General features: G+C 37.7%; 1 non-coding gene across 1 annotated transcript; it reads right to left on the bottom strand.

Annotated features, from left to right (window-relative positions):
• Positions 1–6,049: 6,049 nt before the first annotated feature.
• On the bottom strand, positions 6,050–6,156 carry LOC127123981 (small nucleolar RNA R71). Its single transcript, XR_007803632.1, has one exon. It is a non-coding gene; the product is annotated as a small nucleolar RNA R71 (small nucleolar RNA).
• Positions 6,157–6,518: the final 362 nt, after the last annotated feature.

Here is a 6,518-nt window from a genome sequence, read left to right as displayed (position 1 = left end):
TGGCATTTGGATGAGAGGAAGGCAGTCAATTAAAATCATGAAGTCATACCAAATTCAAGTAAGCAAGGTGAAAGTCAACAAGCATAGGTCAACTTCAAAAAATCATATCAAATTGAAAACAGAAGAGAAATGAATGAGATTAACACCAATGCAAAGCTTGACATGTCTAGTTATCACATATGAAATTTCATGATCATGTGATAAAGTATGAGGATTTCACAAAAGTTTTGGCAAGGCATAGCACAAAAAGTCAACAAATGACCAAGTATGGAAGAAAATTCTCAATCAAATGGAAAACAGCAAGATTAATTCCAAGAAAATTCATACACAAACTAGACATGTGATAGATGATTCATGCAAAATTGGGGAGCATTTGGATGTAGGGAAGCATGTGAACAAAATTTGTGAAAATACATGATCATGGTATGACACCCAATGCAATACACAATTTCAAAAATTCATAACTCTCAATCCACCAATGGGAAATCCACAAACTTTATATCAAAATGAAGGTCAAAGTGTCTAGTTTCATCACAAAAAATTTCAAGCTCATTGGATGCAATATGAGCATTTCACAAAAGGAATGGCACAAGGTATCATTTTGGCATACATGTCAAGAAAATAATTATCATTAAAAATCCAGCCAATGGAAAATTAATTAAAAATCATGATTAAATAAAGGACACATTCATGAATATGAGGAAAAAATTTCAAGATTTTTGGATGAAAATTGAGTGAGAAATTAATTGTGGAAAATGGGTGATTAATTGGTGCAAGCATGAGCAAAAGGCATAGCAAATGGTCAAACCAAGGTCAAAGCAGTGGCACAAGCGTAAATAGTGCAGTCACTTAGTGAAACGACTGCGCTTAAGGGGAGAAAACGGAATGTTCTCATTGGCTCCCAGCCAATGGAACAGTGGCAGGCGCAGCAACAGCCAATGGTTGTTCATTCTTCTGGGTTTAACATACAGTATTAGGGTTTTGGAAGCAGGGCATTCATGTAATCACATCAGCCAAACAAAATTCGACCAAACCAACACAACAACACGATATTGAAAAGCATCATGCAACATCAAGACACAAACAAATGGAACACGAGCTCATGTGAATTCTGGGCAGGTTTCATGCAACTATGGTTTTGACATTTACAGCAACATCCATTCAACATTCATGGTTCATCATTCAACACCAATCGTAACCAACATCAACATTCCAAACAAACAATACATCATCATTATTAAGCACCCTCAACCAACAACAAAACAAGCATATCATAGGAAATTCTGGGCAGGGTAGAGTTTCAAACAACAGCAGCATACATCCATCATGAGCTCGAAAATTTGATGTGCCCAAAAATTGAAATCAAGGGTACCAATAGCATCATCAAGCAATAGGCAACAAGAATAGAGCATCGAAACTCATCAAACTAATGCAGGCATGACAAATCGAGCAGAAATGCATTTGGACACAAAATAAGAAACTCAGATTTCTTCAACATAAGGGCACCATTTCAAACAAGGCATAGTATTTTAGAAACAGCATTCAAGGATCTTTCATAAACATGGCATGGCTTTGAAAAATAAAAGACTCGAAAACTTACTCATCCTTGAAGAAATCTGAGATACAGTTGCTGTTTGGCCAAAAACAAACTTGAACAAGTGATGATTTGTGCTTCAGATGGTGAAGGGTGAAGGTTCCTTGGTTCAGTGTAGCTATTTTTTTCTTGAAACTCCACCTGCCATGGCTGAACTTTGGAATAACAGCTGGAGCAAAACTCCTTCCAGCTAGAGAATAATGGTGGAAATCAATCTCCAGTGATGCCTAGACGGTGCAGCAAAGAAGAAATGCTCGAGGGCTCTTGAAGTTTTGGTCAGAATTTCACAAATGCAAAATTGCAAGATGAGAGAAAGGGAGGGTTCTGGTATGCCAAGGCTGCTCTAGGGTTGTGGAAATGAACAGAAATGAAGCTTATATCATCTGTTTAACCATGCCTAATAACATGCTAATCAGGTTTTAACTTAATGAATCCAAAATGCAAAAAATGCTAAAATGCACATAAGTGAAAAGAGAGGTGTGAACTGCACGAATTTGGGCTTTAATGATGCTGTACAGGACCTTTGTAAATGCTGTCTTTGGTTGTTTCATGAGTGGTTAACTTGTTTGGTTTAAAATGCATCAATTGTACATTTGCTAAGCTTGGCATAAGTGAAAAAAAGGAGGTGTATTGCTGCACATTTGGGCCTTAAACCAGCTGCTAATGACCAGCAAATTTGCTGTCTTAAGTTGGCACATGGATTGCTAAACATTGCCTTCACTTGTGACTTCATTTGTAAAAAAAAAATGCCAACTTTGCATTTGGTCCAAAATGTGGTATGGAGATGGCATGAACATGAAATGATGCTTGGAACATGTCACAAATATGATATCAAGTGAATCCCAATTGGTCAATGTGATAAAAAGTCCATAAATCAAAAAGTCAAAGTTTGGTCAAACTTTGATTTTTAATGAAGTAGGTCAAAAAATGCCATTTTGAATGGTAAGGTTTTAGGTCATGAAATTTATATTTTGAAAAGAGGATGAAAAATGTGGTTTGTAGGAAAAAACCCCACCAAATTTGGCCTTATGGTTTGAGAGATATGGCTTGTTGAAGTTCAAAAATTGGTGAAAATGATTTGATCATATCTTGCCAACCATACATGGGATTTGAGAGTTCTTGGACTTTTTGAAAATGGGAGAACAAGATCTTCAACTTTCATGTTGGGAAAAAATTCATTTGAAGCTTGTATCATGATGCAAGTTTAAGATCAAGAAGTTTCCATTTTTGGCAGTTGAAATTACAGGTCCAGTTTCTATTTTGGGAATTTTTCTGATTTGCTTCAAATTCTTCCATGATGTTGATTGCCATGATAGATGAGGCTTATATAAGCATGAATGAAGTCCTTCAAACCATTCCATCCATCAAATCCAAAGAATCAACCACAGTTGACCAACTTTGACTGTCTAGGGTTTTGGACTTGACTGTGCATTTCTGATGAATTCCAAACCCTAATGCTTTGAGACTTTGACTTCAAATGATGTACCAAGTTGTATGGACTCTTGATGATTGATCATGGTGCCCAAATTCCAAAAGAATGACCACCATCCACTGTTTTGATTTGACTGTTGATTATCTAGGGTTTTCTGCTTGTCTATGCATTGACTGCTGACCTCTGAGCCTTCAAACCTTGACTTGAACACTTCAAATAGACCTCCAAGTCATGTGAACTTGATGGACAAACCCTAGGGCTTTGATCCCTTGAGAAAAAACCTTGCTTGATTGGTAGACTGATCTCCTGATCAGTTTGACCTAATTCTGGCTTGCTTGCTCTTGAGGCAACTGAGGGATAATGCAAATGCTATGCATTGGACTATGATATGCTATGACCTAATATGAAAATGTATGTACAATGATAGGTGCAAATTTGAGGTGCTACAGTCAGCAAGGTCTTATTCAAAAGTATACACACAGTGATTTCGTGTTTTTTCAATTTCATCATTCTACTTTTGATTTTTCTTAAACAAAAGTTTGATATTGATGAGAAATATGAGTGGACACGAATGGATTTATTCAAAACAAGCATATTTATTTCAATGTCATTATCAATTGAAAACAACAGAGTCTTTACAAACGGGTATTACAAATGACAAACAAGAAAGCTACATATGAACATGATTGAATGATAAAATGATCATCGACGTAATCCACCTTATTTCCATCCACTGATGGAGTTATTGCTTGAAGAAAGTGATGTGACTGTTGATAACACAAAAACACATCAAATAATTGCGTTAATTTATACTCAAAGATCACACCATTTCGATTAATATCCCGATTATTACGCAAGTATTCATGTTGTTTTTGTAGGTATTTGAATCTCCATGCACTAAAGAGCAAAATAAAGAAAAGGAAGAAAAAGAAGAAGAAACAGGTGAAAAAGCACAGAAAAACCAGAAAAGCAGATTATGCAGATTTTGCTGATGTGACGACCGCCACAGATTCATGACGCTCGTCACGACCCAGAGTGTGACGACCGTCACAGGCCCATGACGAGCGTCACGCGATCACAAAGTGCGCTTTGAAACAGTCAGCCACAGGCACCCAAACGTGCCTAAATCTCCTCCAACAAACTTATTCCCACGAATTCCTCACTCAAGACCAAGTCTCCCTTGATTTTATCAACCACCAAGACCTAATGGACACTATATAAAGGACTCAAATGGGAAAAATTGAGGACGCCTACTTTGAGATTTACGCTCTGCAATTTAATTTTCAGTTTTCTAGCTTTCAACATTTTTTCTTTCCAGCAACCTTGTTTCCGTTGCCTTATTGTATTCACCATTCTTTTTAGAGTTTCCGTTTTTCCAGTTAGTTTTCCAGTTAGCCATAGTAGTAGTTTCCTACACTGGGAAACTACTACACTTTATTTAATTTTAGTAGTAATTTGTATTGAAGAAGCAAAGCCTACCGACTTGTGGAGGACTGCTCAAGTACTCCAAGAATCGCTATACTCTGTTACTTCGATCTTCAGGTTTTTATTGAATTATTATTTATATTGCCCATTTATTATTATAAGCATGTTTGCCGCAATGTTGATCTGTTTATGCCTTGCGTTTGCTTTATTTAATATGTCCGGCTAAACTACCGGTATCGGTATATAGCAACTTAATTTGATGGGATTTAATAATAACCGATGAAAACCATTTTTCTCAAATAACCTTTTAGGCCGAAGTTTTTAATCTAAATTTAATTAACTTTATCACAAAAGCGTGAAAAACTATTTAATACGATTTTGCCACGAGAGTGGGAAATTAACTAAGGTGAGAACCAACAATTGTGAGAGCGTGAGGCTCGAGCTGGATAGTAAAAATTAGGCATTGAATTTAAAAACAGCGAGAGCACTTTAAAAGCAATTAGAACTTATTTATTTTCAAAAAGTAATTTTGACTTCAAACGGGACAGCGAGAGCGTATATTCTAACTTAAAGTTATAGGCCGAATTAATAACCACGAGAGTGTGAGATAAAGTCTTTTAAATAAACATTTTCTACTAAGAGATATTTGGCATTTAAACTATTCACCGGTGACTTATTGAATCCCTGACGATTAATGCGCTGCATACTGATTCCTCTCATTAATTCTTTCTTAAAACCAAAAATTCCCCTTAGATTTACTATATTACCCCCGAACTTCTACTAATCAATTCCCTTAGCTAAACATAGTGACGTTAGTGACACTAGTTTGACCATAGGTCCCTGTGGGATCGATATCTTTTAAAACTAAAGTGACTAGACTGTACACTTGCAGTCAAGTACCCGACAAACTATATTTTATATATAGCTAGATCAAGCATCAAGTTTTTGGCGTCGTTGCCGAGAAGTTGTTTTAGTCGAATAGTGCGATTCTTTCGTTGCACGGTATTGACTAAGGTAAAAATAAAAACTAATCTTCTCTCCTTTCTTTCCCTGATTGTATGCCAAGTACTCACTCACAAGGCGATAACTTAGCACCACTAATCCCTGAATTAAAGCGTTTCCTATACGTGAGACGCCAAATACACGAATATCAACAAAAGTACGGTATTCCCGATATCTCCTTTCCTCCTAAATCAGAAGAAAAACCAAACATGGCTGAAGAAGGACCCCAAAATCGTCCTCTTAAATTCTACGCTACCCCGTCCCAACAAGAACCTCACAACAGCATTGCTGCCCCTGCTATTAATCGAAACGATTTCGAGCTGAAACCCTCACTCTTATCAGCCGTCCAACAACATCAATTTGCTGGAAATCCAACAGACGATCCTAATGAACACCTGACCAAGTTTGTGCAGTACGCAGATACTGTAAAAGCGAATGGTGTATCTCAAGATGCGATAAGACTGCGCCTTTTTCCCTTCTCACTAAGAGACAGAGCTTGGGCTTGGTTGCAATCCTTGCCCTCCAACTCCGTTACAACATGGGAGGAACTGAAGAACGTCTTCTTATCCCGATACTTTCCGCCGAGCAAAACTGCTATGCTGAGAGCTCAAATCAACGAATTCAGGCAAAAAGATGTGGAATCTCTCTACGAAGCGTGGGAGAGATACAAGGACATGATGAGGATATGTCCACATCACGGTCTAGAAGACTAGGTGATCATTCACACATTTTACAATAGACCCTGCCGCGGGCGATGCACTTATGGATAAGCCACACACCGAAGCCTATCAACTCATTGAAAACATGGCCCAAAACCATTGCCAATGGGGAGGTGAACGAACTCCAGTGGAAAAGTCCCAGACGAAGGGTGGAATGTACGAAATCAGTAGCCTTGACCATGTTCATGCAAAGGTAGATGCCCTTGTCCAAAAATTAGATAACTTGACCATATCACCCGCAGCCACCGTGGCTGTTGTAACTCCAAATTGTGAGTTATGTGGAAACCCTGGACACACTGCACAAGAATGTCAAATATTAGTAGGAGTCCCAACCGATCAAGTGAAC

The sequence above is a fragment of the Lathyrus oleraceus genome, chromosome 2 (assembly GCF_024323335.1).
Source record: "Lathyrus oleraceus cultivar Zhongwan6 chromosome 2, CAAS_Psat_ZW6_1.0, whole genome shotgun sequence".
Classification (NCBI taxonomy): Eukaryota; Viridiplantae; Streptophyta; class Magnoliopsida; order Fabales; family Fabaceae; genus Lathyrus; species Lathyrus oleraceus.
This window is presented reverse-complemented; position numbering and strand designations above follow the sequence as displayed.